Genomic DNA, 12177 nt, shown 5'->3' on the forward strand with positions numbered 1-12177 from the left:
AGGTTTCCTGCATATCTCAGGTTAGCTAAGAATTCAGGCCGTTTTTACTTCATAACACTTGATTTTAAGAATGATTTTCAAAGAATTCACAAGCTATCCCAATTTTTGAATTTTGGTGAAACCAAAAACCTGGGGAATAAAAGGATTAGAGCAGGTTGTAATGTAGTTGAATTTTCAACATAGAGCCTAACCTACATATCCCCAACACTAAGGAAATCAAACTACTTATAGTTCGACTCGATTGTTAGAAAAGATAATCTCTTATTTTAGATGGCCTTTGATTCAAAATGAGTGAAAAATACATTGAGTTATGAAAAAGGTTTTTAATTATCTAAATTACAAACATGGGGCCTCTTAAACCCGTAATTGTGAGATAAATAACATAATTTGCAAAGTTCTAGGTGTGTTGTCACCCAAATTTCAAGAAAAAGGAAAGTTACCTCTAGTGCAAGTTTATAAATTCCCAATAGGCGAAACTAAAATAACAAACGTCCTAAAATGCCCACATGCCTTCTCATAGGGGTGTGGTTTAATGGTATTGGAAGTCTTTCTTTAGCTCACATCTAAAGATTTTGATGTTCCTCTTCGGACTATGTCCTACTTTTTTGCTAAGGAAAATTTCCATGTTGTGTTGTATCCTTTTTGGAGTCGTCCACACCTGTGATTTTAATTGGAAAATTTCATCCTTTTCAATGCTCTCGACACACCTCAAACAAAATGGTTAATTGTAAACATAGCATGACACAAATATAAATTGGTACAAACTTGTTTGAAACTATCACGTTGAGATAGTTGAAGAACTATTTTTCACAACCTTTTCTAAAAATATCATGCCACATTGAATGGGGTGGCAATTCAACGTGTACCAGTAAAATGCAAACGACCTATATTAAATGGTTTAAAAACCATACGTGTCTAACTGAAAGGTGATAACCCATCTTAAATATTTAATGTCACTTTGTACGAAATGACAACACAATATGTCTCATTAAAAGATAGATGACCCATGTATCTCATTAAAAGGTGAATGACTTATCTTGAATATTTTATGCCACTTTGAATGTTGTGATGACCAAACTGTGTCATGACTAGAGACTACCCCTAGTCTAAACACGGTGCTTAGAGTCACAAGTGATCCCAAGCTAACCCATTACTTGGAAAATACTACAAATATTAAAAGATATTAATAATACTTTGGGCGCGAGTTGAAACTGAAATAAACAAATGATGATATAGTAATAATGAAATACTGAAAATCAACGAAAGCTAAAAATAAGAGTGACTGCCAATAAACCATAGTAAAAATCTAAACATCTATCTGACTGTCTGAAAGCCTCAAAATCATGATGAGCTGCTGGGACATGTCCCCAACTAACTCTGACTAGCTAAAGTGAATAAAAATGCTGAAAATAAAGAAATGAAAACTATCCTTGACTGATGAGGACTCACTAAGGATGCAGCTGAATGTAATAGTAATGTGCTAAGTGCAACCTAAGTTCTAAGCTTCTGAACCTATATTATAAGACAATATAGAACAAAGAAGTATGTGATAAGTTTTTTGAATGTACTGAGTATGCAGGATGGAAAACTAACTTGAAAAAATTATCATGGATACATGTAAACATGATAGTCTAAATGTAAGACCAAAAATAATAACATCTACTGAATAAGTTATGTATCTGCAAGCAAGGTCATACAAAGTCTGAAGTTGAAACATGAATAAATCACAAACTGAGGACTGTGGAAGATAAATACAACCGACATATGCTAGTATGTGCAAAATCGGGGTCCAACCTATAAACATAGTAGGAAGGATATCATTACCTTACCAAGGGTACCAACTGTAACGACCTAATTTTCTAGAACTGGAACGTCACACGGTGCGCATGATCCCAAGTGACCACAAGTCAACCCTCTAATAATATCTGTACCTAAACACTCATAATATAGATAATAAATGCAGAAACTGGCCATAAGGTTCAAAACATCTAAAAATACTTAAAATTGAAAATTGAATACTGATACATCTGTCTAAAAAGCCTCTAAACTGTCTGAACTGTAGAGTTGATGGGACATGTCCCCAACTAACTTCGTCTACTGAAAATAAAAAAAATCTGATATAAAAATGCTAAAAGAATCATCCTCAAATGAAGAGGACTCACTCCTACGTCTACTGCTGCTAGCTGGGATTGAACTACTAAAGGTACTCTGGATCTCGTGCCTCTGAACCTATGCTGTCAAATAAAACACCATAGCACAAATGCGTTAGTACGGGAATATACCGAGCATGAAGATGAGGTAAGTCTAAATGCAAGGGATTATGCATGAATAATTACTTAATTTAATAATCATGAGAGTACTGAATAAGAACACATGCATGAATGCACAAACCATAATTAAAATCATCACAACTCTGAGTACTGAAACTCGGGTACTGTATTACTGACATCTGAACTCACTAATAATACTGTGATATTGAACAACTGAATCATCTGATACTGATAAATAAGTACTGGGGTGAGATCATTATTACCTAGCGAGTGATCTCGGGATCTGATAACAAGATTACTTAACTGAATTTGAGACTGAGATCAAGCCTATATGATGGGTAATCTCAAGATCTGATAATGAGATTACTTAACTGAATATGAGATTGAGATTAAGCCTATCTGATGGATGATCTCTAGATCTGATAACAAGAATACTCAACTAAATTTGAGATTGAGATCAAGCCCATCTGACGGTTGATCTCGGGATCTGATAATGAGATTACTCAACTGAATATGATACTGAGATCAAGCCTATCTGATGGGTGATCTCTAAATCTGATATAGAATAACTTTATATGGGACCAAGACTATCTGACGGGTGGTCCATGAATTAATTGAACTATCTGAGTTCCCTACTGAGATAGATGCCTGTATCTGACAGTCCTGATTTCTGAAGATTGATATTAAAACTGTAACTGTGGGAAGTAGTCACTTAACTGACATGCCTCGATCTTAACTGGTGGGTTCCAACCTATAAGTGCAGCTGGAAGGGTGTCAATACTGTACCACGAGTAAAGACCTCTCTGGTCAAGCCTATCTAATGGGTGACCCTCGCAGGAAGTTAAGCCTAAAAAAATATAATAGTCAAGCCTATCTAACAGGTGACTAGCCTTTCCTGATGGGTGACTCCTACATCCTGCACTGGCTACACAGTTCTAGAGTTTAAGGATTTCTCCTAACGACTCTGCCTCTCTGACGGGGAGCTACCATCCCCGCCCTCGCTTGGTGCTAGCTCCTATTCCCAACTGAAAGACTCTGAACTGATTCTTAAATAAACACAAACTAAGTTGAATCTTATACTAATCATGTTTCTCAAATGACCTGACTGAGTTAAGCTGAATTCACTTGGTTCCGTATCTAACAAAATACTACTGAATCTCATTATCAGACTAAATGACACTAGATTACTCGAATACTACTGAGGACTGAATTGAATACTTGAATACTACTAGATCTGAGCTGAGTATAGAACTGAGGCTAGATGACTAGCGTACCGAGATTACGATGATTACAGAGATTACTGAGATTTTCTTAAGTTCTGTATCTGTCTGAGAATACAGAGTTCTATAACTCGCTGAGTTCTGAGAATCATGGCTCAACTGGAATTATTGTGAAAATTGAAATGGGCTTTAGACAGCAGAATTATTGTGAAAATTAAAATGGGGTCTAGACAACAGCTAAATTATCGAGTATAAATACCCCCAGGACTCGATAACATAAAAGTAAAATATAATCATTCTTGAATAATCATGACCACGGACAATCATTCATCAGCACAATCACTAAGGCATCACTTCAAGTGTTTAGGAATCCTACACATGTAATAACATAGGGGAACATGCTATTGGATCATACTCCATTCAACAAGGCCTTGCATCAAGCACTTCGCACATATTTAAGTCTTGGCATGTACCGGAGAATGCATAATTGGGAAACTTCATGCTATTATGTTACAATTCATTCATCAAATACTTAGCATGTATTAAAGTCTTAGCATGTATCGAAGAGCACATAATTGGGGAATTTCATGCTATCATGTCACAATTCATTCACTAAGGCTTTTCAACAAACACTTGGCATGTATGGGCTTGCACACAATTGGGGATTTCTAATCAATATGCTAGAATGACTCTAATTCCTTCACATAAGCATTTTATCAAACATATGGGGAGCATGCTTTGCTTATTCAACAATTTCTACACTTAATTGACATAAACACACCACTTAACAAGCAACTTGAAGAGGGTTTATCATAAACATCACATGAATATCACTTACTACGGTCAAATCTTGAAAACCTTATAAACAAACATGAATCACAACTCAATCATAGCATGAACATCAATTTCAACTTACATGAATCATGAAAACTCATAAACATAAGAAGATTTGAAATTTAGAAAAGGTTTCTTGAGCTTCTTGGATGAAAGGGACCCAAGAATCAACATCTGTATACCTTAGAAAAACTCTTTCTTGAAATCCCTTGGAGAGATTCTTAATTTCTTGATTTCTCTTGAAGAAGAAGGAAAGGTTTTGATTTTGGAACCCTAGCTCTTGTTCTTGAACAAATTTGAGATAAAACAAGGATATTTTGGGTGAAATGAGGCTAAATCCCATGTTAAGAAGTATATATAGGGGTTGGGAAAAGACCCTTTTCTTTCTTGGAATTAAACTGAGAAATCCTAATTTTACATGATGGCGCGACACGCCATAATAGTGCAAGGTCACTGGTAATTGGAAAATTGGGAAACTTCTTGATGGCGCGACGCAGTGGAAATCGCGTTGCTACCTTGGTTGCGAACTGAAAAGGCACCGCGATGTGGTGGAATCGCGTTGGTGCATTGGAAATTGACAATTCTGAAACTAATCTTTGGGACAACGCGCCATAATTGCTGAGGCTTACTGGATTTTGACAATTGCCATTTTGGCTAGCTCAGCGATGCGCTAAAGTGCGAGGTGGCACAATGTCTCACTAAAATAGCTCTAACTCTTTACTTGAGTGTCAGATTTGGGAAAATTTGGTATCGACAAAAAGCTTATTCAATTCTCTACATGACAAAAAGTTGATATTAGGGAAATTCTGCATGGTTTAAAATACTTCTCACTTAGGAAGACACTTCTCAACCTTTTAGGGCTGGATTAACACTCTATTGAACATGCTCTAAGGCTTAGAATATGAGAGAATTTTGTGGGGTCTTACTCCAACACTGGCTGGCGTGGATCTATTAAAATAATGTCCTGAAGGACTAGGGTATCAATCTTAAATTGACGTGTGATACCTTACAACCTACAATGGCACCATATTTCTAGAACATAGGGACTGCTACTAACGATCTCAAGCCTAATTGATGGGTGAGCCGCCATCCCTATATTCACTCGGTGCTAAGTACTACTCCCAACTGAATGTCACTAATGTATAAATTGATACATAAACTGATAACTGATATGCTCAAGTCATGGTATTCTGTACATAATATTGTATGTATAAATTTAAAGTACTAAATAATATGTAAAGTGATAGATATAACTAAATTCCTAGGTATGGTGTGCTCATAACCCACCAGCTCTATACGTGATGACATTAACTAAAATTAAGAGAAAAATTCACAATTTAAACCCATAAACTCAACAACATGTCATGATATGGGAACTTATGGTTTCGAACATGGAAGATGCTCTTTCAGTTGGAAAAACACATATTCATGGTTTTATTTCACAATAAACTAAAGAGTTCAAAGAAACTCATATTAGACTTGTAACCTAACTTTAAGGGAAAATATACTTAAGAATTGGGGTGTCTTTGGGAATCAATAGGTGGAAGAAACCCATTGATAAAATCCCATATACCTAGAGTGCATTCCTTGTGGAATATCTTGGAACTCGTGCTTGAACTTGGAGAACGCTAGTCTACTTTAGAGAAGAGAAAAATTATTTCTTTTTGGCTAAGTTTAATAAGTTTGGAGTTTATGAAGTTTTAGGGTAATTTAATCATTCTGTAACTGATATTGGACTGCTCAAATGATATGTTATTCGGGTTAAAAGGGTGGGATACCAAAAATCCCTTCTTAAAATTGTGCAAGAATTTTGGTTTTCAATTACCACGACTCTCATCATGACTCATTACGACTGGTCACGAGTCATAGTTTGAGACGTGACCATAGGTTCTGAGGTCTTGGCCCTTTTTATTATGATCATGACTCCTCCTCCTAATGAATTATTAGATCTGATCACAGTTCATTAGGAGTAGTTATGGTCTAACACTTAATTTTCTAGATTTCCTTCTGTTATGGTAATGAGCCCACCTAATGACTCCTTGTCATTGATCACGAGTAATAGAGTAGAGTCGAAATCCCAGTGCTAAAATTTGGAGTTCTCACTGTTGTGACAATGACATCCATATAATGACTCGTTATGTTTGGTATTGGATTATTACCTGAGTCATCATCACTGGAAAGTTAACAGTCCCTCAGGACATTTTCATAACTCTTTGCCACGATATCGAATTTAGGCTAGACTTGTGGTATTGTAAATCTACTTTAATGGTATGTCATTTGATGGGTCTAGAGATGGAAAAATTAGGGTATTACAATATATCCCCCTTGAGATCATTCGTCCTCGAATGAAACAGACTAAACTAATAGTTTTGAGGAAAACAGAAACTTTGCACTGAACATATATGAGCCGAGTCATGAACTTATGCTTGAATTAATGACTGGTACATGAAATGAACTAAGATCATAAATGCATGCTATAACATGAGGATGGATGGATGACAAAGATAGAAACAAAAGAATTAGTTGATTAAGGAGACTATTACCTTATGTTATGACTAGGTTCGAAGAGAAAAGGTAAGGGTACTTGGTCATCATATATGCCTTTTCTTTCCAAGTATCTCCCTCCACTGACTGATTTCTCCATACAACCTTTACTAAAGTGACCTATTTATTCCTCATCCTATGAATCCGATGATTAAGGATCTCAAGTGGGACTTCTTCATAAGAGAGGGTATTTTCCATGCCTATCCTTTCGTCAGGTATTACTGATGTTGGGTCTCCATTAGATTTCCTCAATAAGGAGACATGGAACACTGGGTGCACTGATTCTAATTCTGTAGACAATTCCAACTAATAGGATACCTTTCTATACCTACCCAAAATCTTATAAGGACCAACATAGTAGGGACTGAGCCTTTCTCTAATTAGCTAAACCTTTTCCATCACTTTATACAATGAATTTGGCCTTATTAGTGCAGCTTTACCAACCTCAAACCAAATAATAGGAGGCCTACACCTCCCACCATAAAGTGCTTCAAACAAATCTATCTAAATACTGGTGTGATAGCTGTTATTATAGGCAAACTTGATAACGCTCAACTCACTCCTATAATTGAGGGGTAAGGTAGTCATTGTCAAGTAACCCAATGTAAACTGAGGTCAAATATCAAGGAGTGAATGCTATAGACTTCCAACCTATTGGTACTCAAGTTACTATAAGGTTACCTGAAATTCTAATGGAAACACCATGCATAAGTAAATGGGGGGATTTTTTTGAAAATTCTTCACACAAACTTCAACAAGTACGTGATGAATGCTATCTTTGTTTTGTTTTTCAAGGTTTGGAGAAATCTTGGGATTATGTCTCCTTAGAGGTGAAGCATGAGGGACAATATTAGATTATAATTGATTTAGTTGTTAATTAATGGAAATGCTAGGTCAAATATCATTGGGGTCAATATTTTGACAAAACCCCAACAATTTCACCCATTAGACCTTTAAAGAACCTAACAAGTGTGGAGTTTATATAACCACCCAAAACCTCAACCAAGCATTCCTATTTCTAGGATGATGCTCTTTACATGATTTATACTCCCTAAACACTTCTTTTTAAGATTGCAAAGGGTAGTAAACCATAGACTTAGTTGTTCACCATTGCTTTGTCCCCCAATAGCCCTCTTTCGAGGATGTTATGGGTTACCTAATATTCACCTAAATCTCTCTATCGAGGATAAAAAAGGGTTTCTAGAGCTTGAAACTTTCATCCATCAAATCCATTTGGATATTTGGAGTTTTCACCTATCAAATTGTAACACATAAGCTCAAGCAATGGTGAAATCCATACTCAACAAATAAAATCCGTGCAAACACAACAATACCCACACACAATCAAACTCTAGTTCAACATAATCCTAATACTAAATTATTTAGCTACTCATGAAGAAGGTAAAGAGAGATGTACCATGTAGCTCAACATGAAAATTCATTTTTCAACCAGAAACTAAGAGATTTAAGCCTCCAAAGTAGATTATACACTTTCCTAATTAGGGTTTCAAGCTTAGAATTCAAAACTATCTTATGAGATAAGCAATACCCAAAAAAGAAAGGATTTTGCTAATATATATGATTTGGGATTCGTCCATGACATTTGACAATTCTATCCTTGGGCATGTTCCTACTGATCTACGATCACGCATGTTTGACCGCAATCGCTGCTATGCAACTGAGGCTACGTGACTGCGGTTAGGTTCCGTGACTATGCTTTATAGACCCCCTAGACTGATGGTGTCATGATAATCGAGGATGATTGCTTTCGATTTCTAGATGCACTTTTTTTCTTCCAATTGCTTCTTTTTCAGCTCCATTCCACATATGCTCATCTTATCCACTTCATACCTGTAAAATGTAGGTATTAGTGCACTTAAATCCGGATAGTGCCTCATTTTCTAACATAAAACATGGTAGTGTGTGTGTATAATGTGTACGAATGAGTTGTAGAAGTACCACTCATAAAAACTCAATCAAAGGCAAATAATCATCCTAACTATCCTTGAAATCAATTACACAGGATCTCGAAATGTCCACTAAAGTCTGAATAGTCCTCTTTGCTTGACTATCTATCTTCAAGTGAAAGGTTGTACTGAGATGAACTTAGGTACCAAAACACTTTTGAAATATCTCCCAAAAATGAGAGATACACTAGGTACCTCTATCTATTTAATGATCAAAATAACTCCATGCAATTTCACCAACTCCCTAAGATAGAGTATAGCATAATCTTTGACTAAGTCTAAAGTAGTAACTAGCAAGAAATGAGCTGGTTTAGTCATTCGGTCCACATAAACCAAATAAAATCATTTTGACGCCGAGTACAAGAAAACCCTATGATAAAGTTTATATTCACCACTTCCCACTTCAAAGTAGGGATGCTAAATTCCTGAATCATATCGATAGGCCTCTGGTTCTCAACCTTAACCTGCTAACAATTTGCACACTTCACCATAAATTCTGTAGTATCTTTCTTCATACCATTCCATCAATAGACTTCCCAAAAATTTCAATACATCTTAGTGTCTCATATATGAATAGAATATCATGAACCATGCACCTCTACTAATATCCACTGCCTCAAAACATCCATATTCGATAAACATAGCTCATCCTGACAATAAAGCAGATCATCTCCTACTTTGGAGAAAACCTCATCTTTCTAATTATAAATTGCGTCCTTAAACTTAGACAAAATAGGATAACTATCTTGATTTTTCATTACCTCGACAACTAATGAAGATTTTGAACCATTTTAAATCGAGACACTACCTTTGGTCGAATCAACCAACCAAACTCCTAACCTAGCAAGCTGATGAACCTCATGAACTAAATCCTTCTTTTCATCCTCAACATGGGCAACACTTCCTATAGACAATGTTCTAAGGGAATTATCCATAACATTGGCCTTACCTGGGTAATACTACACACTCACATCATAGTCTTTTAACAATTCTAGCAACCTTCTCTGATGAAGATTTAGATCTTTTTGACTGAAAATATATTAAAGACTCTTGTGATCAATGAACATACCAACATGAACCCTTTAGAAGTAGTGCCTCCAAATATTTAAGGCAAATACAACTATTGACAATTTAAGATCATGAGTAGGGTTGTTCTTTTCATAGGGTTTGAGATGTCTAGAGGTATATGCTATAACATTGCTCAGCTGGATCAACAAAAACAAAGAACAACTCTAGAGGTATCAGAATATACCATAAAATTATGTGAACCCTCTGGTAGAGTCAAAACTAGAGTAGAGGTGAGTCGAGTCTTTAATTCTTGAAACTATTCTCGCAAGAATTAAACTGCAGGAATTTGACCTTCTTATGAGTCAGTACATGGGAGAAGAAATGGAGTAAAACCCTCCAAAAAAACCATCTATAGTAACTGGATAAACCTAAGAAACTCCTGATGTCTAATACAGAGATGGGTCTATGCAGTTTCTCACTGCTTTGATCTTTTGAGGATCAACTCAAAGGCCTTCACCAAAATAATGTGACAAAGGAAAACTACCAATTTTAACAAGAATTCACACTTGTTGAACTTAGTGAATAATGGATGATCTTTGAGAGTGATGCGCTATCGAAATAAAACACTTTTGATGCTTAAAACAAAAAAATATGCAAGTTTCAGAGGTTATTTTGTTAGATATGATGCATTTTGGGTATGTTTGGAAGGAAATCTTATTTTTGATGATAAGTTAGTATAAAAGGTCAAAAAGGTGTTTCGGCTATTTTTGGAGCAATTATGGATGATTGGGACACTTTTTGACTTGATCTTTATCAAAGCATGTTCCAGAATTAAAATAGAGCTGAAAAAATGAGTCCCGACACTTACTAAGTCAACCTACAGATCACATGCAGGACCTACGAACTGCAAGAAGGCAAAGCAAGTGCCAAAAGTCCAAAATTTATAGGGCTAAACTTCTAGGATTTTTTTTAATTCGCAACCTGCGCCCTATACCGAACACAGGGCTAGGACTGCAGGTACTACCTGTACACAAGGTTAGGACCGCAGGTACTACCTGCTCCCAGGGTTAGAGCACAGGTATAGGCCATATGTGGTCACCAACCTTGTTTCTCCTATTTTATTTGGTCTTTGGTTTTAGGGTTTCCACATGTACTATAAATAACCTTGATATTTTTTAGTAGGATTTATATACTTTTGATATTTACAAACACATTTTGATTCTAAGATCCAATTTTGATCTTTGGATTCTCTTGTATTGCTTTAGTTTATTAATTCACTTACAGTTGCATGTTTTTACGCTTCTTATCATTGTGACTTTATCTATGCTTTCAATTATGAATGTTAGTGAGTTCTTTATGAGAATGATCGGCTAAAAACCCATAGCCAGGGTAGTGGAAACCATGGAGATTGACAAAATAGGGGAAGTGCTATAGTTGAATTAAACTGATACCTATAGCATGCATTGCATTATATTTATTATAATAAATTTCAAAGAGGTTTCAAACACTAGGATCCCCCACTAAATTATGGATACTTAATCCAAAAGAGGAGTAGTGACTAGGATAAGATAATGACAATAGTAAATTGAGGTTTAATTATCAATCCACGCTACTAGGTAATATCTAAGTATGATGGCTAGATTTCATATAATAACTAGAGACCTAAAAGGAAATAGTTTATTGGAATAAAGATAAGGGTTAGTAAGGCAACATCCTGAGACTCAAACGGTAAAAGATGAAACTTTCTACTAGTCCAAAAGACTACAAAAGGTACATAACTTATCAATTCTGCATGCAAAGTATCACATTGGTTTAATAAAACACGATGAGCCTACAGAGTTGAGAAGTCACGAGGAACACAATCCTAGTGTTCACCTATGACTGATTACAACCAAATTTAATATAGTTACTTGCTCAAGATTACTACATCAAAACCTCCCATTTATTTTTCTTGCTCTGCCCACTGCCTACAACTGCTGAGATCCAAAATTCCATGTGTTTCCTTGGGATTTGGCCCTAACCTCTGGTGGGTTTCTACACTTTGAAAATAATAGTATCATCTTCTGAGAGGAGGTGTTGTTTGAACATCATCAAAATTTGGGTACCATTGCCGGGGGACATAATATTGATTTATGACTTTAAGTTATTGTACTTTTTGGGTTTTTCTTTTTGTTAATAGTTGGGTATATGTCAGTGTATGCCTGGAAAATGGAGTTGAGGTAATACCTTACCCCCACTGAATCCAAATCTAGAGAGGATCCTACAAACACCTAGTAGGATGTTTGAGCAGAAAAGAGACTTACTTCCTAAAGGGGTTCATTATATTGTTCCTAC

Source organism: Capsicum annuum, chromosome 1 (genome assembly GCF_002878395.1).
Source record: "Capsicum annuum cultivar UCD-10X-F1 chromosome 1, UCD10Xv1.1, whole genome shotgun sequence".
NCBI lineage: Eukaryota > Viridiplantae > Streptophyta > Magnoliopsida > Solanales > Solanaceae > Capsicum > Capsicum annuum.